Below are 21,913 nucleotides of genomic sequence, written 5' to 3' on the forward strand. Positions count from 1 at the left end.
TTCTAAAAGATGAGTAACCCACAGAAGGCAAGCGAGATAGCAGGGAAGGAGTTTTTTGGTTCTTGTTGTTTTTTAAGATTATTTATTTATTTGTCAGAGATAGATAGACGGAGCACACAAGCAGGCAGAGTGGCAGGCAGAGGCAGAGAGGGAAGCAGGCTCCCTCCTGAGGAAGGAGTCCGATGCAGAACTCGATCCCAGGACCCTAGGATCATGACCTGAGCCGAAGGCAGCAGCTTAACCGACTGAGCCACCCAGGCGTCCCAGCAGGGAAGGAGTTTTGTACAACAGAAGGAGCCGGACAAATCAGAGCGTCAGTGTTTTAGAAGAAGTCAAGGGAAGGAGGGTTATACTCTCTCAGGGGGCATGGGACCAGCCTCCTCTGTCCTGGACTCCTCTCTTTCTGGCTGAGAAACAAGAGTATTTTCTGTGCCAGTCAGAAACCACACACATGCCCGCACGCATCCTCTCTCCCGAGAGCCCCTCTGTGTGTCTTCTAAGAGTTTTCAGTCCCAGGAACGGACTGCAGCAGTAGACATGAATCCTATTAGAAACAGCTGAGCTGGCAGCAGAGAATCTGCTTCCCTTCCTCTCTCTCTGCCTGCCTCCTTGCCTACTTGTGATCTCTGTCTGTCAAATAAATAAATAAAATAAAAAAAAAAAAAAAGAAAGAAAGAAACAGCTGAGCTGGAGGCCTAGCGTGAACACTGGGTCACCTCTACGACCTTCGGCCCTCCTCCTTCCTTCTAAAAGAATCCCAGTTTGGGGGCTCCTGGGTGGCTCAGTGGGTTAGAGCCTCTGCCTTAGGCTCAGGTCCTGGGATTGAGCCCCGCATCCCGCTCTCTGCTCAGCGGGGAGCCCGCTTCCCCTCCTCTCTCTCTGCCTGCCTCTCTGCCTAATATTCCAGTCCACCCAAATAAAGGACTCCTGACTGGACCAGACTAGAGGTTTTCCAGAGGAGCAGCAGGATCCCTACAAGCACGGACACTTCTGTGGGACATTTCCGGTTGTCACAGTGATTCGGGCCCTGCAGATATTTGGTAAGCTGGGGTGGGGGCTAGAGTGCCTGACACTTGCAATAACAAAACCTTGGTCTGAATCCCACCAGACTTTCAAATGTTCCACTGAATAGAGACACAAATGCAAAATCTGAGCCTAGAATCTAATCCTACTTTACATATTAACAGAGAAGTTTTTTGTACAGGTTTTTTTTTTTTTAAGATTTTATTTATTTGACAGACAGAGATCACAAGCAGACAGAGAGGCAGGCAGAGAGAGAGAGGAGGAAGCAGGCTCCCTGCTGAGCAGAGAGCCTGATTCGGGGCTCGATCCCAGAACCCTGAGACCATGACCTGAGCCGAAGACAGAGGCTTTAACCCACTGGGCCACCCAGACGCCCCGTACAGCTTCAGTACATATACAGACTATATTCCACAGCACAGCAACCACTGGGTACATTGAGAAGCCTTGTGTTCTGTGGTGTCTAGAATCTTCCCAAGAGTTATTATGTCAACACAGTCATGTACCAGGTGGCAGTGTAGCCACCAGAACAATCCACCTGTATCTTCCGCCATCCATCACTGCCACATTCATGGAGATTTTAGATGCAGGTGAAGGCATTTGATTGTTTTGTTTTGTCCTCTAGAATACTTGCACCTGAGCATGTATCTTGAAAAACATGTTTTTTTATTGTATATTTCACTTTCTTTTCCTTTTATACTTAGGGCTCTGGATTACTGGATTTTTTGGGGTTTTGGGGGGTTGTGATTATATGCCCAAGCAGGTTCTATTTTCTAAGATTTATTTATTTATTTGACAGAGATCACAAGTAGGCAGACAGGCAGGCAGAGAGAGAGGGGGAAGCAGGCTCCCTGCAGAGCAGAGAGCCCAATGGGGGGCTTGATCACAGGTCCCTGAGATCATGACCTGAGCCGAAGGCAGAGACTTTAACCCACTGAGCCCCCCAGGCGCCCCAGTGGGTTCTGTTTTCTACATATTACATAAGGATAGTAATATTTACTATGGAAAGCAGGCACCAGGCTTGATGGGACTGGGAACCATTGGTCTGGACCGGCTGGAGCCATCTGTCACTCCACGGACTGGGCGGAGCGCTTTCCTCTCCTCTTCTTCTTTGGCATGGACAAGCAGGCAATCATATGGTTCTCGTGGTTACTGGCAGCCGCCCTGTGACCGTGAAAGGGGAATGTTCCCAAGGACAAAGCCAGTGTGGAAGATGAAGATGGACGAACTGGGACCTTGGTGACCTCCCTGAGCCTTGATGCTGTGACATTCAAGGACTCTTTCCTCTGGACCTCCAGCTCTACTGGGAAGGCAGCAGCCTTCCAACCAACTGTTGGGTACGGTGGCATAAAGCATTTGGTTAAAATGGCACTGCAGCCGTGCTTTCCTCTTCAGAAAGAGGGAATCCCAGGGACCAAGGATACACTCTCATCTTACTTTTGATACCAGCATGGCTGTTGATGTTTCTGACCTTCTAAAGGCCACCAGGAGTCATGACTTAGAAGGGACAACAGCCATAGGTTTTTCTCCACCTCTGAGAAATATTCTTAGGGCTCAAAGTGGGTCTAGCAGAAAAGCCACGAGTCTAGGTCTCCATAAGAACTTGAGATTGGTGGGTGCCTGGGTGTCTCAATGGGTTAAAGCCTCTACCTTAGGCTGAGGGCATGATTCCAGGGTCCTGGGATCGAGCCCCACATCAGGTTCTCTGCTCGGCAGGGAGCCTCTTCCCTCTCTCTCTCTGCCTGCCTCTCTGCCTACTTGTGATCTCTGTCAAATAAATAAATAAAATCTTTTTTAAAAAAGAGAACTTAAGGGTGGCTCAGTGGGTTAAGCCACTGCCTTTGACTCGGGTCATTATCTCAGGGTCCTGGGATCGAGTCCCGCATCAGGCTCTCTGCTCAGCAGGGAGCCTGCTTCCTCCTCTCTCTCTCTCTGCCTGCCTCTCTGCCTACTTGTGATCTCTGTCTGTCAAATAAATAAATAAAATCTTTAAAAAAAAAAAAAGAGAGAGAGAGAGAACTTAAGATTGGGTAAACCAAAATGGACACAGTACAAACCACATGAAAGCCAGCTTGGCAGAATCACGGCCTGTTACACACATCTGGAAGGAACTTGGGAATTATCTGGTCCAGTTCTCCTGTGGATCAGTCTGCATAACATTGCCATGCTGCAGTATCAAACAACCCCAAATCTTAGCGGCGTGAAGCAACATCATTTATCTCTCATTCATGCTTACATGCCCACTGCAGCTCGGTGAGGGGTCTCTGCTCATCATAATGACTCAGGGACGCAGGCCTAAGGGATCTCCATATGGACCTGTACTTCCACAACCACCAAGAACATGGCCAAGCTTAAACTAATTGTCCCTTAAAGGTGTTCTGGAAAGTGTCACACACCTCTTCTATTCATATTTTATTGGCCAAAACAAGTCTTGTGGCCATGCCTGTGTTCACCAGGCATGCAACAAAGGGCTGGGATGTTTAATCCTCCTGTAGGAAGAACCAGTGACGGGGACGGGGACACTGAATATGGGGGAACCCTATGACATGTCCCACATCTGGCTTGCAGCCTCTGGGGCCATCCTGATTCTACCTGGGCTCCCAGAGGAACCTTCCCGTGGGAGCAGATCTAACTGTGTATGCTTCCATCCGACGGCCTTCTGGGAGACCCCATCCCTGACCAGACCAAGTTCAGACTGTCAGCCTGATCATCAAAGCCATGTCCCTGCCCCCCTTCTTGGGCTGCTCTCCCTTGATCCCCCACTTAGTCATCTATCCATAACCATCTACTGAATGCTGACCACTATGCCGAATTCTGGGCAAGAAAGCATACGCAAGACCAATCCTGTGAGCCCCTCGGGGCCAGAACCACCTCTGTTTGTACCTAAAGACTCCCAGATCAGCAGCCCACCCACCAAGGCTTTCATACCTCAAGGGCTTTACCTAAAGCCCTGCCATTCTTCCTCCTCCCACTTCGAGCCTGGATCCTTCCTGACTTCCGCAGGTGGGGCTGTGTCACTCCGGCACACAGCAGCCTCCCAAACCCCCGCGATGTGTTATTATGGGGCTTGTTCGGTTGTCTGTCTCCCCCAGCAGACCACAGGCTCCTCCAAGATCATGGTGGGTAACTCTCTCTAGCAAACAGTAACAATTTAAATGTTCAACCATAAAGAATTGTTAAATAGGTCACAGGTATTCCTATTCTGGAATATTAAAAAATACTAAAAATGATGGGGTAACACTCTTTGAATGAACACGCCTCCTTTGAAATTATTCCAGCTGCGATACAGCTTACCCACGGCAATAACCTGAGTGTCCACCAAGAGAGTACTGGTCAAATGCGTTAGAGTCCAGAATTGCACAGAATGCAGGTATTAAAGCTAGTGTGGGGGGGGCGCACATGGGTGGCTCAGTCAGTTAAGCGTCTGCCTTCTGCTCAGGTCATGATCTCAGGGTCCTGGGATCAAGCCCCGCATGGGGCTCCCTGCTCAGTGGGGAACCTGCTTCTCCCTCTCCCTCTCTGCCAACGACTCTGCCTACTGGTGCTCTCTCACATCAAAGAAATAAATACAATATTTTTTATTTAAGAGAAAAAGATTAAGAAAAAAATTCTCTTTTTTAAAAGAGAAGAACAGGGACTGGCTCATTTCGTGGAACATGTGACTCTTGATCTTTGGATTGTGGGTTTGAGCCCCACGTTGGATGGAAAGATGACTTAAAAATAAAATAAAATCGCGGGGGGGGGGGGCCTGGGTGGCTCAGCCGTTGAGCGTCTGCCTTTGGCTCAGGTCATGATCCCAGCATCCTGGGATGGAGCCCCGCATCGGGCTCCTTGCTCAGCGGGAAGCCTGCTTCTCCCTCTTCCACTCCCCCTGTTTGTGTTCCCTCTCTCACTGTGTCTCTCTCTGTCAAATAAATAAATAAATAAAATCTTTTAAAATAAATAAATAAATAAAATCTTGGGGCACCTGGCTGGCTCCGTCGTTGGGCGTCTGCCTTCGGCTCAGGTCATGATCCCGGGGTCCCGAGATCGAGCCCCGTATCCGGCTCCCCGCTCAGTGCGGAGTCCCCTTCTCCCTCTCCCACTCCCCCCGCTTGTGTTCCCGTTCTCGCTGTGTCTCTTTCTGTCAAATAAAATGATAAAGTCTTAAAAAAAATAGTCAACTCTATACATGCTGGTATGGACCCATCTCCAAATACACTGTGAACTGAGGTGCAAAACAGGGTGTATCGTGTACTTTCCTGCACAAAGTAGATCCTGGGGGGAAATATGTGTGCTTGTACACAAGGTGGAATCTCTCTAAATAGACACAAAGCAAACTGGTATTAGCAGCTGCCTCTGAGCGGGGGAGCCAGGGTTCGGGCCCCACATAGGAGATTTACCATGCTGTCTACACTTTGCCCAGATGAAATATTTGTTACAACATGCTTAGAAAGAAAAAAAAAGTTAGGAAGAAATATAACATCCAGGGGATCATTCAAGACACCTTGTTATCTGGAAGTAATAAATTCAGATTTTAAATTGTAGGTACAATAGGACCCCTATTTTTGTAGAAAAAAATGTACACTACATCTCAATGTACAGAAAAATGTTGGGGCGCCTGGCTGGCTCAGTTGGTAGAGCACGCAACTCTTGATCTTGGGGTTGTAAGCTCAAGCCCCACCTTGGGTGCAGAGATTGGGAGGAAGTGAGGAAGGGGAGAAGGGGGGAAGGGAGGAGCTGCATTATGTACCACTTTAACTTAGATCATGACCTTGCCTTTGGCTCAGGTCATGATCTCAGGGTCCTGGGATCGAGTCCCGCATCGGGTTCTCTGCTCAGCAGGGAGCCTGCTTCCTCCTCTCTCTCTCTGCCTACTTGTGATCTCTCTCTGTCAAATAAATAAATAAAATCTTAAAAAAAATTCAAACTTTAAGAAAGGGTATAAACGAAAACATAACTCCCTTTCCCTCCATTCAGCTGCCTGTAGCCTCTGCTCAGTTCTTCTCTCTCCAAAATTTGGTAAGAGTCTGTGAGTCTGGGGGCAGGACCACAGGGGGTAGTTTCTTTTGTGCTTTCCTGAAATTTCTAATTTTTTCTAAATATACCTATATTACTATGGAAATAAGAAAAGTCTATATACTTCTTTTTTTTTTTTTAATTTATCAGAGAGAGAGAGGGACAGAGAGCGAGCACAGGCAGACAGAATGGCAGGCTCCCTGCCGAGCAAGGAGCCCGATGTGGGACTCGATCCCAGGACGCTGGGATCATGACCTGAGCTGAAGGCAGCGGCTTAACCCACTGAGCCACCCAGGCGTCCCAAAAGTCTATATAAAGGGTTCAGAATTAAGAGAGCCCTGGACCTCCATCCGTCCATCTATCCTTCCTTCCTTCCTTCCTCTTTACAGAAACAGGCTTGGCGCTCCTAGGCCACTGGTCAGCAGCTTGGGGGGCAGAAGCCACATTTCTAAGTTTCAGGAAAGGCCTCTACTTCCATTCTTAATAAAACCCTCTTCCTCACCTGCTCTGACGTCACCGCCGCCACCCTCCCCTCCCTCTCCACACCTGGGCCACCCCTTTCAGATTCGAAGTCAGCCCAAGGGAGAAGCAGCTCCTGTTACCCTGTTGATTCGTCCGAGGGACTGAACGCGGGAATTCTCCTGTGTCTCGTCCTTCCTCAGAGAGTTTCTAGAAACCAACCCGAAAAACAGAAAGGCAAGAAAGGAACCGAGCTGAAGAATTCCTCTTTCACAAGAGGCCAGGTTAAAAACAACAGGCCTTGTTAAAACCCGCACCTTAATGAGACTCCTTCCCAGCCTAATTGTCGCCATAGCAATGACCCCTAGCGGCCATCTTTAATTAACTTGGCGTCGGAGTCACCAAATGAGCTCCTCCAGTAAATTGCCCGCCAGCCCAGGCAGTCACGCGGCCCCTCCTCTGTCCTTTGGCCTCTGGCGGGGCTTTCTTCTTTACCTCCCGATTCTCCCGGCAGGGCTGGGGCGGGCCGGACCCATGGTAACACTAACAATAGCAAAAGCAGCAGTAGTAGTAGTAATAGAGCATATCAACGCATGCATTTATCATGCATACGATCGAGCAATTTCTATGCAATAACTCTTAAAATCCTCACAGGAATCTGATGAGGGACGCACCATTACCACCCACCTTTTTCAGAGGAGGAAACTGAGGCATGGAGAAACTAAGCCGGTAAGTGGCAGGGCTGGGATTTAAACACAGGCTCTGTGGGGGTGCGTGGGGTGCTCAGTCCCTGAAGGGTCTGACTTTTTGCTCAGGTCAGGATCTCAGGGTCCTGGGATAGAGCCTCGACTGAGGCTCCGCACTCAGCAGGGAGTCTGCTTCTTCCTCTTCCTCTCCCTTCTCCCCTCACCCCTGCTTGGGCTCTTGTGCTCTCCCTCTCTCTCTCTCAAATAAATAAATAAAATCTTAAAAAAAAAAAAAAAAAGCACAGGCACTGTGGTAATCCAGGGCCACCCTTATAATCCCTCCACTGGAAATGAATGAAGTTCACAGGGTCACCTGCTTCTCCTGAGCCCAGTAAAGACCTGGAGTTTCCCACCTGCGGCTTCCCAGCTGGGTGACCTTGAGCCACTTACTTCACATCTCTCTGAGCCTGCTTCCTCATCTAGAACAGGGAAGGTGATGAAACTGGGTCAGGAGTGGGGGCAGGGGCCCTAGAGCCTCATCAGCTCTGTTCCCTGAAGACGCCCGAATCCACCAGAACCTTCCTGTTGTCTTTATTTATTTATTTATTTATTTGGAAAATTGTTTTCTTTTAAGTGTTTTTTTTTTTTAAAGATTTTATTTATTTGACAGAGAGAGAGAAAGCATGAGTAAGCAGAGAGGCAGGCAGAGAGAGAGAGGGGAGGAAGCAGGCTCCCTGCAGAGCAGAGAGCCCGATGCGGGGCTCGATCCTAGGACCCTGGGATCATGACCTGAGCCGAAGGCAGAGGCTTTAACCCACTGAGCCACCCAGGCGCCCCCTTCCTGTTGTCTTGACGCTGGTGTGGTTTCGGAGGTGAGATGGCATGAGGGTTAAGAGATAATAAACGTGCTGACCCATGCAAAGCCCGCAGCACGGTGCCTGCCCATAGTAAGTGTTCAGTGAATTTGTGCTGCTTTTATTTTCACAAAGTGGATGGCCGTGAGAAAGACCTCCTCCAGGATACAGCTAACAGTCAGGAACATCGGCAAAAAGAAGTAGAGGAGGCCCAATTGCTACCAGTGTTAGAACCTATGGGCAAGGGCTCTGGCACCTTTGGGAGAATACTGTGGAGCAGCGGAGCGGAGCTGCTGACCCAAGATGGTTGCCTCCATCTCACTCTGGCCTTGCCCACTGAACACGCTTACATCAGTCTAACCAGATCAGATCGGGAGATCCAGGTGCCAGCCATCAAGGTGCACTAAGCCAGAGGAAGTAAGAAAAATTAACAGGCACCCCCCCACACCCAACTCACACATCCCAAGGACGCTCCCTAAAAGGCGCACAAGACCTTCTGTTTACGTTCAAGGGGCCAGAAATTCGCGCCTGTGCATGCCTAGTTCCAAGACAGGATGGGATTGCAGTGTTCACTGGGGGCAGCCATAGGGAAAGAAAAATGATCTGCAGGCTTTGCCACAAACCTTCAAGTCCTTCTTCATAGCACCCCAGAGTAATATTTCCAAACCGCAACTTCTGGCCAAGTCTAAATCCTTCAATGGCTCTCCACTGCCTACAGCATGAGCTCCAAATTTATGAGTGGATTTAAAGACACTACAGAATCTGGCTCCATTGCTTTCCCACTCGCCCTTCATTCTAGCCACACCAGGCCACGGGCCATTCTCTAACTGAACCATGCTGCCATGACTCCGTGCCCTTGTCCATGCTCAGAATCCCGTATTTTCTCTTCTCCATCTAATTAGAACATCTACCTCCACTCTTGGGCCTTCTTAGGGACAGAGAGGAAGGGATGGGCTGCGTAGGCAGAAAGGGGTGTAGACTCAGACTTGGGCTGGAAGCAGAGGGAGCCTTCTGCTGTCCGGGGCTGAAGAAAGGCCTGAGGGCCGCCCTGGGTGGCTCAGATGGTTAAGTGTCTGCCTTCGGTTCAGGCCATGATCCCAGGATCCTGAGAGTGAGCCCTGCATCAGGCTGCCTGGTGGGGAACCTGCTTCTCTCTCTCCCCCTACTGTACCCCGTGCTTGTGCCCTCTTGCTCTGTCAAATAAATAAAATATTTTATTTTTTAATTTTTTAAAAGATTTTATTTATTTATTTGACAGAGAGACAGCACAAGTAGGCAGAGCAGCAGGCAGAGGGAAAGGGAGAAGCAGGCTCCCCACCGAGCAGAGAGCCCCATGCAGGGCTCAATCCCAGGACTCTGGAATCACAACCTGAGCTGAAGGCAGCTGCTTAACCGACCGAACCACCCAGGAGGCCCAAATAAAATCTTAAAAAAAATGGGGGAGGCGCGCCTGGGTGGCTCAGTGGGTTAAGCCTCTGCTTTCAGCTCAGGTCATGATCCCAGGGTCCTGGGATGCAGCCCAGCATCGGGCTCTCTGCTCAGCAGGGAGCTTGCTTCCCCCTCTCTCTCTGCCTACCCTTCTGCCTACTTGTGACCTCTGTCTGTCAAATAAATAAATAAATTCTTTAAAAATTTTTTTTTCCTTTAAGAAAACTTAAAATAAAGGCCTGAGCTGGAGATGTGTCAGCCTTATGTGTGCCAGCAGGAGGCAAACTTGAGCCACCTTTCAGCCTCTGACCTAGGAAAGGATGATGGATACCAATTTTTCTTCGACCCCAATCTGACAAATGAAGAAATTGAGATTTAGAGGCAGGAAGTAACTTACCCAAGGTCACACAGTGGCAAAGTAGAGGCCCCTGGTTCCCCATTGGTGTTCACACTACACCTGCATTCGTAGGGCTGTAGCCTATAGTATATATAGATGTTTTATAGGGCAGGGAACAGTCTTGAGGTCATCATACCAGGAGGTGTGATTCACCAGACACACGATGGGCAAGGATGTGCCCAGAGGCCTTAGTCTCTCAGCAGCTCCCTTGGCAGCCTCAGGACAACACACACACCCTTGGGGCCTGGGAGCTGCACTTAGCCTGGCTCTATAGTTCTCCCATGACCTTGGGAGGGGGCCCAGAACACCTCAATAGAGGTCAAGGAGGCTAGGAAGCATCCAAGACCACATGAATCAATCTTCTGTCCTCAGTCCACTTCCCTACTGTGGCCTCAGGCACCTGAAGCACAAGGTTTGCCTTTGTCCCTGCCCTTGGTGCTTGAGACTGGGGACATCACCCTTCCCCACCAGACATTGTTCCAAATGCAGACACAGAGCTAGACAGCCTGCCTCTGCTTCTCAAGACTGCTTGCCCTTCATGGCTGCTTGGGGATTACCCTGGTCTTAGGGTCCCCACAGGCTGTCGGGGACATGGCACTCTCCCAACCCCAGGTGCCTGAGAGGAAGTCCACTACCATCTGCATAAATGACCAGGCAAACAGAGCTAGGCTACATTTGGGGGTGTGATGTCTTTCCCAACTTGAAAATAAAGTAAAAACAGGTGTCCAGTGCTTTTCCAAGGGCAGACTGGGCAAGGAAGGTGACCCTGGAGGGCCTTGAATTCAGGAGTACGGCTTACCAAAGGGTACAGGGTCCAAGGTCTTGGACTCAGACTCGCTGGCTGGCAGGAGGCAAGAACGGCTTGATGCTTCTAGCACCAGTCCCAGTCTGGTCCCCACAAGGGCAAGGGGCTGTGAAGCTCTGCTCCCAGAAGAGTGAATATCAAACCATTTCCCCAGCTCAAATGAAGAAGATCTTGAGCTCAAATGAAAAAGACGACCTTCTTAAAAGCTCCCTTAAACATGTGTACCCTGAACATCTTATTAAGACAAAGACTGACCCTTAGAACTGGACTTTAGAAGCATATGGGAAGACTAAGGGTGTAGTCTGCCAACAGGGCACCTTTCTGACTGAAAATAGTTAGCCCAGCACCTCGCTCCCTCTTGGGGTTCCCTCCCTTTGGCCTTCCTGTCGGCTCCCAGTCCACCTTCCTCTTCCTTAGCCTGCCTGAGTCCGCCAACACCAGCTACTATTTCCTCCTGCTGCCTCTTGGTCTTTCCTCTAGTCACCCCCTGCACCTCCATTTCTTAAAAAGAACCTCTTCCAGGGCGCCTGGGTGACTCAGTGGGTTAAGCCTCTGCCTTTGGCTCAGGTCATGATCTCAGGGTCCTGGGATGGAGCCCCGCATCAGGCTCTCTGCTCGGTGGGGAGCCTGCTTCCTCCTCTCTCTCTCTGCCTGCCTCTCTGCCTACTTGTGATCTCTGTCTGTCCGATAAATAAGTAAAATCTTAAAAAAAAAAAAAAAAAAAAAAAAGAACCTCTTCCAGGCTGTATCCAAGGGTTCGGTTCCCAAATCCTCATTTCAGCTGACCTGTAGGCATATAGGACCCTTTTGAATCCTCCTTCCTTCTTAAGACTTTTTGCCCCTGGTCTCAAGTTCACTACTTCCTCTGTTCTCTTCCTACTTAAAGACTCTGCCTCTTGATCTCCTCTTACTGATTCTCCTTGTCTTCCTCCCCTCAAAATCAGGCTATCCCAGTCAGGCCTTAGGACATTTTTCTTCCTTCTACACTGAATCCATAGTGATTTCATCTTGCCTCATGATTTTAAATAAGATCCAGAGGGTGACGACTCCCAGGTTAAAACCTCCAGCCTGGACCTCTCCCCTGAATGCCAGGCTTATACATCCAGTTGCCTTTGGGGCTTCCCCCCAACCAACTATGCCCCCAACTATCTAATAGACCTCTCTAATTTAACATGTCCAGGGCCAAGCCGATGTCCTCACCTCCAAAACTCGATTTCTCCTTCTACCTTCCCAGTTTCTGAAAGACAGACTCCGTCCTTCCAGGAGCTCACATCAAAACTCCCAACGTCATCCTTGACTCCAGTTCTCCTCTCACATTCCGCCTTCAGTCCCTCAGTAAATCACAGCAGTTCTGTCCTCAAAATGCGTAAGTAATAAGCCAGTTCACTCACCAATCCCTGCCATCCTGATAGGTGTTCAAGGTAGGAGAAGCAGGCAGGGGCCAGGTCATTGAGCAGGAGAGCTCTCTTGACGGTGGCAAGAACTTTAAGTTCTACTCTGAATTATAGGAGAAACCACAGGAAGAGTTTAAATATGACGGGATTGGCCTCTTGAATAAACCACTCTGGAGGCACCTGGGGGGCTCAGTGGGTTAAGCCCCTGCCTTTGGCTCAGGTCATGATCTCCGGGTGCTGGGATCGAGCCAGGCATCGGGCTCTCTGCTCAACAGGGAGTCTGCTTTCCCCTCCCTCTCTGCCTAACTCTCTGCCTATTTATGATCTCTCTCTGTCTGTCAAATAAATAAATAAAATCTTCTAAAAAATTTTTAAAAAAGAAAAAGAAAAAATCACTCTGGTGCTGAGTGAGGAGTGGATTAAGGGGGTGAGACTAGAGATGGTGAGACCAATTAGGTGGATATTGAGGTTGGGAGTAGGAATGATGATGGTGTGGATTACTTTTCTTCTATGAAGAATCGTCCACCTCGATGCCCCCAGGAGCCTGTTTCAGAGGCAGGAAGATGGGCCCTGGGGGTGGCTGGGTGAGCACACTTTGTCCATGACCTCAGCAGAGGGGGCCCGTGTTTCAGCACCACAGCCTGGACAGCTCCAGCCCCAACCACCCCTAATAGTGGAGCGTGGGTGTCCAGCCCTTGCCCAGTGTGCCCCACAGAAGCCTGTGGCTAGGGGCCGGGGCCGTGGTCAGGCTTAGGGGAATACCCTTTCTTTGGAAATCTGCATTTGCAATCTTCTAAAATGCAGACAACAGTAATGAAGCTGCCCTGCCACACAAGGGCTCCATGAGTGTGGACAAGATAGCCACCCACGGACTGTAGGAACACCAAAGATAGAGGTTGCCAGAGAGAGAGCCCCCTTAAGAGCCTCTTAAGATAGTTTGTCACGGAACCCGGAGTTTATTTCCCCGACTTGGGTGATCAAAAATAAGCCGCTGCCTTCGGCTCAGGTCATGATCTCAGGGTCCTGGGATCGAGTCCCACATTGGACTCTCTGCTCGGCAGGGAGCCTGCTTCCCTCTCTCTCTGCCTGCCTCTCTGCCTACTTGTGATCTCTGTCAAATAAATAAATAAAATCTTTAAAAAAAAATGAAGCTGAGTTTGCAGCAGGTTGGATTAAGGGATTGTTGGAAACCTATTGTCCTGGCGTTTCCCCCCGCAGACCCTGGTGGCCAGCACCTTGTGTGTGGCGTCTCTGCAGACAGAGGGCTGGAGAACTAAGTTGCTTCTCCCGAGAGTTGGACAATCCTTCCAGAGCCAGCGCAGATTTTCTCTTTGTGATAACAGAGTTTCTCTGGGATGGATTGGTCCTGCACCCTGCTGTTCCTGCCTCTGCCCACACCCCTGCCACCCTAACCAAATCTAGTTTCACTTGATGTGTTCAAACTGGTTTGATTTTCTTATTTGGAACTCAGCAGGATTCCTACTCCCAGAGTTGAAGAGCACCACTCGGGATCAGCAGACTGAAGGGACCTTGCTGTGCCAATTCAGGCTTCTGAAGGCTCAGTTTTGCTGGGTCAGGGAAGCCCAGTGGGGCCTCAGGATTTCTCTCTTTGAAATGACCTCTGCATTTCTGGTTCCCCCAAAAAGGAGATTCCTCTCAGCTTCCCAGGCAGACCCTGGCCTTAGGGATATCAGCTAACCACAACAGGAGCCCATCAGGGCATCCGCAGTGCCTGACACATGGCTACACCCTGAGGTGACCCAGCTCCCTGCCAGGTCCACAAGGTCATCTCGCCACCTACTTGGCCCTCACTCCTCCTACTTGGCCCTTGGACAAGGTTTCTTAGTGTGAACAGGGGCCAGATCCTGACCTCTGACATCCCAGCTCCTTCTTTTTTACCTCATTCACCAAGTGACCTTGGGCAAGTCACTTTTCACTTTATTGCTCTCAGCCTCAGTTTCTCCACCTGTGAAATGGGGCGGGGGTGGTGGGAGTAATTCCTCCCAGGAGACTACTATTTTAGGAGTCCTAGAGACAAAAGTACGCCTCTTATCATAGTTCCAATAAGTGTTGTTCTGATATTAAGATGCCTTGGGGTGCCTGAGTGGCTCAGTGGGTTGAGGCCTCTGCCTTCGGCTGGGGTCATGATCCCAGGGTCCTGGGATCCAGCTCCACATTGGGCTCTCTACTGGGCAGGGAGGCTGCTTCCCTCTCTCTCTCTGCCTGTCTCTCTGCCTAATTGTGATCTGTCAAATAAATAAATGAAATCTTAAAAAAAAAAAAAAAAGATATAGGTGCCCTCCTGGAAAGGGGAGTACCTGTGGAGACTTCCGAGAATTAAGGGAGACTTCCCCCATTCCCAACCAGTGCATGTTCTGTCTCTCTAGACCTTCTGGGACCTTCCCTGAGGATTGGGTAGACATGTTCACATACATTTTATAGATGGGAAAAGTAAGACCCGGGAGGGGACCTGCCTTGCCCAGGGTCCCCCTTCAGTTCCTCAGACCAGGATTCCAAGTGAAGGGGGCCTTAGCCCTCAGCCAGTTACCTTATGTGCCTCTCTTCCCTCCCCCAGTCCCAGCACACCTGTTCAGGAATTTCTAAAGGAGCGTAGGGAGCCATGGCTGTTCCAGGAACAAGAGGGTTCACCTCCCCATATATCAAGACCTCAACTCCTTCACCTATAAAATGAGAACGATGAAACTCTGCAGATGAGTGTAAGGATTAAATGGGATTTAAAAATTTAAAAACCCAGCAATGCCTCCAGCACCTGGTTCTACAGATGTCCACTGTGGGACTTACCATCTCCCTGAAGCAGCCCACATGGCCCAGAGCCAACCCTTATGGTTCCAAATGGCTGAGAGAGGTTTAAATGGACCAGTGTCACGCCATTGGAAATGTGGCACTCCACGACTCCAAGCCAGCCTCTCTTGGAGGGTTTCGGAGGGCAGGAGCCAGGTTCCAATCCAAAAGCCAAAGGTGGGGAGCCCACAGGGTTGTCGAGGCTGCCTACACCCGTGCTGGGGTTGCTGGCTCCCATGATCCCTAGGCTCTCAGGAGCGCGGGAAGCAGAAGGATCATGTCCCAGGCCGATCCCACCCTGTGCAGATCCCACCACCCAATCACACCCTGATTGGGGCGGGGGCGGGGGGGGGGGATCCCTCTGGTCCTGGGGCAGGAGAACAGCTACAGTGGTTCATTCCTCAACGTCTTTCTGATTCCTGCATTTCCAAGCTGAGACTCAAACTGGTTTTTAATTAGCAGCACTGATGGACTGTTGGCAGCTCTGATATTTTACACCATCTAGGAGAACAACTGCTACTACGCACAAACGTTTATACATACCAGGGCTCATCGAATTAGCTGTTCTCCCCGGTGCGGACCCATCACCTGGCGGTGTTGGAGAAAACGTGGTGCGGCCAGCCGTAGAATCAGGAATATCATGATCAAGGCCAGTTCCGACGTGGCGCGCCACCTCAGGCTAAGGGGGATCCGGGCTTTACCTCTTCCCGGGTCTGCGCAGAGGTGGCAGTAAGGGCTGGAAGAAGGGGTACAGTTCTCACTTCCAAACTGCGTTGAAGGGGATCCCTTATGCCCACGCCTTTAGGCTACATGCAAAGTCTCTCCACCACACTACCCGAGAAGTACAGGGAGCGTGCTCCGAGCTGAGTGCTGGGGCCTCAGCGGAGAAGCAGAAGGCACGGCCCTCCACCAGCCGGGCTTCCCTAGCACCGTCCCCACCAGGACCCAAACACGGGTCACGCCATAGCGAAGAGACCCTCGTGCTCAAAAGGCCGACCTCCACATCTGCACTCCAGGGCAGCTCACTGCGCCACCCATGCCCCCAACTTCCCGGCGGTCCTGCCCTTGCAACGCCGCCCAGCCCTAGGCGGTACACTGTACACAGTAGGTGCTCTGTCAAGAGTAACTCCCTTCGGCTTCCCTTAGCTAGAGCCCTCCGCGCTGCGGCGGCTCGGGCCCCCCCTGCTGGCTCACTCAGGTAATGACCTGCGCCCCCACTAGCGGGGAAAGCTGGAAAGCTGTTTTTTTTTTTTTTTTTTTTTTTTTTTTTAAATATAGGGAACCCGCCTATCATCCTCTTCCTACCTGGGCCCCATCCCCAACTTCCTCCAAAAGTACATGCGAGAGGCTTCCAGGAAAATCTTATTTTCTGGTAATTTTATCATAAACGCAAGTAAAATGAAAAAATGGACTCATTCACTCAATAAATATTTACTGAACACCTCGTATTAACCACCAGGGCCAACACTGAGCACTTACTGCCTGCAACGCTTTGTTGGGCTTTTCTACAGGTATTAGCTCATTTAACCCTCACAACTTTGCTATTAGGATGGTACTGTTATTACCCCCACATTACAGTTAAAGACACTCAGGCCCCATGATCAGGCATAACTGGTAAGTGGCTTTGAATCCGTCTCCAGAGCCCCAAGCCCCATCCATTATTTTACACCATTGTGAAAAACACTGTCGTAAAATTAAAAAAAAAAAAAAAAAAGACATTGGACGTGGCTTCAAAGCATTCCTTGTTCTCTAATTTCCCTGGGGAATCTCTCCTAGAAAGAGAAACAGATGAATGTTTTATCCAGAGAGAGATGTTGGAGTTTTGCTGGTCATTGCCTGGGTATCTGTAATTGCCTCAGCAATTACAATTATACTTGTAAATAAAACCAGGCAAATCACCAGCAGCTTGAGATCCCCATCCCACCCGTTTGAAACTGTACTTCCTTCCAGAAGAGAAGGGAGTGAATCTTAGTAAGATTCAGTGGCCAGAAATCATGAAGGAATTTGACCTACAGCTCTCCCCACCTCAAAGTGGATCTCGCTCTTTATGAGCCTCTCGTTTGTTCCTGGGGACATCGAATTAGGCCCCAACCCCACCAGGGCTTCAGCACAGCTTTAGTGCCTGGCATAAGAGCCTGTGCAAAGTGAGTGAAGGGGCAACACCCACTTGGAAAGAATGCCTTGGTGAGAAAGCCACGGACCCAGTCCAGAAGGCTAAGAATCGTAGAATGGAGATAGATCTTGGAGACAGAACTGGGAGACCAGCTAATCCATCATTTATCCAACACGGGTGCCCAAAGTTAAATGGGCTACCTTAATCCTTGATACCAATATTCCAGTGTGGAAACTGGAAACCCACTAGTCTCCAGTATGCCCCAGCCCCATCTTCATCCCCTGCCCAGGTCTGTGCATCATATGTGTCTGGTCACCCCTTTTAAGACTCTAAGTTCCTTTGAAGACAGACTTATATGTGACTCATCACTGCACTCCAAGCTCTGAGCACAGAGGAGGGGCTGAATGAAATCAGTTTCCCCATAAAGTCCCTAACTGGTGATCGTCCTGCCCCTGTTTGAATCCTCCTGGAAAGGAAACACTCACTATTTCTCCATAGTACTTCTTCTCCCGTGGGTCAGTTGGTAGGTTGGGTTCTTCCTTCTGTAGCTCCGCAGACCTAGCATTGGCCTCTGAGCCTTTCCTGAGACCTGGGGAAGACTACAGATTGTACCAGAGACCCAGATAGCAGCCTTCTGTCTTTGGAGCCCAGTCCAAAGGGCTAATCAAGAAAAAGGAAATTTCTCTTCCCAAGCGGCATGGGGAGACCCACCTGTGCTGCACAGGGGACTCCAGGCTCTCTGGGGTTCACGGCACAGTGTGTAGTTGCATGGGGCTAATCCTTCCCATCCTGATGTATATCTAGTCTAGGAGAGGCTGGCCTAGAAATGCCCAAATGCCATAATGGTATTTCGGTTCCATAGTATTTTCCTGAGTTTTCATGTGTCAATGTGGGCTGGGAGATGTGTGTGTCCACGCATATGTGTGTTTGTCAATTTCTGCATCTGAACACAGGCTAAGCACGGACCCAAGAATGTGACCAGAAGCAAGCTTACATCCTGAGGGTGCAGGGGGTGGGGGAGGGTGTATGCACCACAGTGCGTACAAGCTGGCAAATATCCTATAGCCACAGAAGAAGTGGGATCCGGAGATCTTAGAGATATATGTATATATACGAGTGTGCAGGAGTATATGTGTATCATAAACAAAGCCCAGTCTGTGTGGCATGCTTGTGTGTGTGTGTGTGTGTGTGTGTGTGTACACAAACGGCAGTCTGTTTCTATGTCTGGGTGACAGTGTGTGTGGTACGCTGTCTATTTACAAACATTTCCTGCCCTGGTTCTTGTGATCTTGTGGCTGAGTGTGCATGGAGGTCAGTTTGTGTGTTTATGTGTGCTCACAATGGAATCCCAAATCTATCCGTGCGTGACTGTCTGTGTGCCTAGATGCGAAGTGATACCTGAATCAGGGTCTGCATGACTCTGGCGGGGTGTGAGCGTCCCACCTGCACCCCCAGCCTGGTTCCATAACCCCCTGACCTTGTGGACAGACTTGGGTGCTCTGATCACAGAGGCGGAGCCCAGGCAGGCCCTGAGCCTGGCCAGGGGAGCGTGGATAAGAGACTGGTGTTTATGGGCAACCTCGCCGGAGCCTTTGTCTGGTGCCCACTCCCTATGGCCCCGAAATTCCTCACCCTGGCAGGATCTTGGCTGTCCTTGCTCCCAGACTGCCTTCCCTAAGGAGTCCCTTTAACTCACAGCCCCTTCCCGGCCAGGGGGCTGAGAGTTGGGGGATATTCATCTTGGGGAGTTTTTGTTCCGCCTCATGAAAGGCCTCAATGGCTGGGAATACCATTCTAATTACAGGGAAGCCCAGCTTATGTAGGGGACACAAAGGGCTGTGGTCTCATAGCAGGCTCCTTCCATCCGTCAAATAAGGCTGTCTAATGACGGGGTGAGAGCTGTGAATGCCTAAAACAAACTCGAAAAGGAGGGAAAATAAAGCCGCCGGGGGCTTAAAATATATTAAATTACCCTGATTAGGAGTCGTGGCTTTGCAGAGCTGGTTGGAGAAGCGGAGGAAGCAGAGAGTCCCACTGTTCCTGTGGGGGGGGGAGAGGGGTCAGCAGGTCGGGAGGGGTTCACAGAGCCCTAGCCCATTCTCATGCTAACGCCAGGGACGCACCGCAGGCTTAGTGAGCTGGAAAATAGAAATGAATTTGCCATAATCCTTCTCCTTCTGCTCCTGTCCCCACCCCAGGAGAAGTGCTGCTTAACTAGAGTCCCCTTAGAGCCTGTTGGGGTTTGGGGCTGGGACACACCCTGGAGTCTGGGCCCCTGGGCACACTTACCCTTCTGATGGTGCAGATAGTCACAAGGACACACGCTGTTTGCAGATGCAAAAACGCTTCCCTCCTCCACTTGCACAAATACTTATGTGTAGGCATAAGTGCCCCTCTTCGGGGGGAACACACAGGCCTCCCCACACTTTCACAGATGCCAGTGCACAGACACCCAGCCCTTCTCAGGTGGCCACATGTGCTTCCTGGGCACGAAAACACACACACACACACACATACACACACACACATCCCTTCTGATGTGCTCCCAGAGCCAGGTACCTAGGATAATTTCAGTGTTTTACAGCAAAGAAAACTGAGGCTCAGAAGGTAGCCAAGGGTCAGGCCTTTCCCAGCACCACCTGGGTCATCCCTATTTCCGCCCCAAGACAGGGAGATAAGCCTCTCTCTTACCTGGACCTCAGTTTCCTGCTATTAAAACGAGGTGCTTGGGGCAGCACGTGGATGGCTCAGTCGGTTGAGTGTCTGCCTTCAGGTCTGGGTGTGATTCTGGGTCCTGGGATCCTCGAGCTCCGCCTCCCCATCCAGCTCCCTGCTCAGCGGGGAGTCTGCTTCTTCCTCTCCCTCTGCCACCCCCTGCAAGGGCTCGCTCTCGCTCTAGCTCTCTCTCTGAGAAATGGATACAAATCTTAAAAAAGAAAAAAAAAATGAAGTGTTGGGGTTGCCTGGGTGGTTCAGTTGGTTAAGCACCCGACTCTTGAGCTCAGCGCAAGTCTTGATCTCAGGGTCCTGAGTTCAAGTTCTAAGCCTACTTAAAAAAACAAACAACAACAACAACAAAACAAGATGCTTGGACTAAATGGTATAGAAAACCCCTTCCAGCTCCGAAACTAGGAGGGGCCCCGCGTCTGGCTCCTCCTCCTGCCCCTCCCTGCCCCTACACACGTAGGTGTGTGCGCGTGCGTACTCCACAGCCTACCAACAATGATTTTCTCCAGTGTTATTACAAACTGGAGGGCAGGTCTAGGAGTCTAGTGGCCTGCATCTGTGCAGGTCCCCCAGCAGGTGGCCCCAGCTACCCCGCCCACCCACCCTGAGCCTCACCCATCTGTGGCTCTGTCTCGTGATTTTTGCCAGTATAGGACACGATGGGTGTGGGGGGAGTCAGGTACAGATCTGAGCCACAGAGCCCCACAGTGTGGCGCCCAGAACCCAGGAGAACCATCCAAATGTGCGCTCCTCCCCAGCCTGGGGCTCCCTCTGCCGGTGGATCTGGAACAGGAACAGGAGTGCCTGGAGGAACACATGTGACCCTCGGACCTGACTTGTCCTTGCCACACACCCTCCTCTACCCGTCTGCACTCTGTTCCACTGCAGGAGTCAGGGAACCTCAGGCTGAACTGGCATAGAGACTGCGAGAGTAAACTGGGAAGAGAGCATGGGAACCACAAGGCCCAACCTCACTGCTGCTTGCTCCTCCATGTTCTCCTTCCATCGTCCCACCTGGATGTGTGGAGGGAGCCAGGGTGGGGGCAGGTGCACCCTGGGTCCCCCACTGGCAGCTGGCCAACCTGAGCCAATGGGCCTGGTCATTTCCTTCTATACTGTGGGCGAGGCAGGGTCTTGGGCAACCATGGAGAATGAAGGAGAAGCCCCAGAAAGGCCAGATACCTCTCCACCCACCGCATGCAGAGAAGGTGAGGACCCCTAACCCTCAGAAGACCTCCCTTGGGGGCCCTCAAGGTAAGCCAAGGCCTCTACTGTTCCCTCCTCCCTGGAGGGTGGCTAGTTGCTGAGAATAGGGGAACAGCCTCTGGTGTGGTTGGGGAAAAGGAGTCCCATCCAGATCTCCCAGGCTTGGGTACCCAGACACTTCTAAGTGCTATCTGGGAGGCAGAGCAGGGGGCTGGGGGACTAAAGGCGGGGTCTTTAATGGACGCCGGTCCTATAGGCTGGGTTGTTTCAACCAACAGAGAACAGCAAATCTCGCCCCACCCTCTCCAGGGGGACCAAGGTATCTGCAAATGCAAATACCCTGGGGCCACAAGTACTCTCCCGAGGTTGGGTGGGGAAAGCACGGGTCAGCTGAAGCCCACTTGTGAGGTCAAATAGCAGACTTCAAGCCCTAAGTAAGCGTTCACATGGCTGTTTCCCCTGTCCGGAACTTGTCCGGCTTCATCAGAGCTCGTATGAACCCCACAAACCGCCACTGGACTTCCCAACTCCAGGCCAGGTGGCCTCGCACACTCGCACTTGTCGTCATCAGGACCAGGAAACTCCCGCAGGTCCGGAAGAACCAAGATGAAATGGGTGTGGGGGGAGATGTGGGAGGATGGGCTGTTTGAGGATAAGCCACATTGGGTAGAGTGGGCCCGGCTCTCACCCAGCACCAAAGCCCAAGTCTAGCCTGGAAGGCCTTGCCTGGGGGGGCCCCAGCGTTTCCCCAATGTCTGCCCAAGCCTCCAGCCTGGCTGCGCCCTGCGGGTAAGCAAGCCCGCCCCCGCCGCCGGGGAGCTACCCTGACCTGCTCAGGCGTGGCTCATTTCCGCTCCTCCCTGGTTTTGGGAGAAGTGGGGTTGGAGCCCCAGGGACAGCAGCAACTGAATCAAGGGTGTGGTTGAGAAGACTGAAAACCAAGTGCCCACCGACTGAAGCCCTAATTAGTCCCACCAGTCTCCAGCCGCACCTCAGGGGCCAGTCCCTGTGTTTGGGGAGGACA

General features: G+C 51.0%; 1 long non-coding RNA gene across 2 annotated transcripts in view; it reads right to left on the minus strand.

Annotated features, from left to right (window-relative positions):
* LOC132029081 (uncharacterized) overlaps nt 1–21,913 on the minus strand; it is a 47,402-nt gene that overhangs the window by 16,087 nt on the left and 9,402 nt on the right. Inside the window, exons 2-4 of one of the 2 annotated variants that reach the window (XR_009407695.1) lie at nt 19,648–19,882; nt 18,929–18,996; nt 15,387–15,579 (exon numbers count right to left, since the gene is read on the minus strand). This is a non-coding gene — a long non-coding RNA (uncharacterized LOC132029081). The remainder of the gene's footprint in view (nt 1–15,386; nt 15,580–18,928; nt 18,997–19,647; nt 19,883–21,913) is intronic. The other variant, XR_009407694.1, reaches the window with a different exon arrangement.

This window comes from Mustela nigripes, chromosome 13 (assembly GCF_022355385.1).
Source record: "Mustela nigripes isolate SB6536 chromosome 13, MUSNIG.SB6536, whole genome shotgun sequence".
NCBI classification, from domain to species: Eukaryota; Metazoa; Chordata; class Mammalia; order Carnivora; family Mustelidae; genus Mustela; species Mustela nigripes.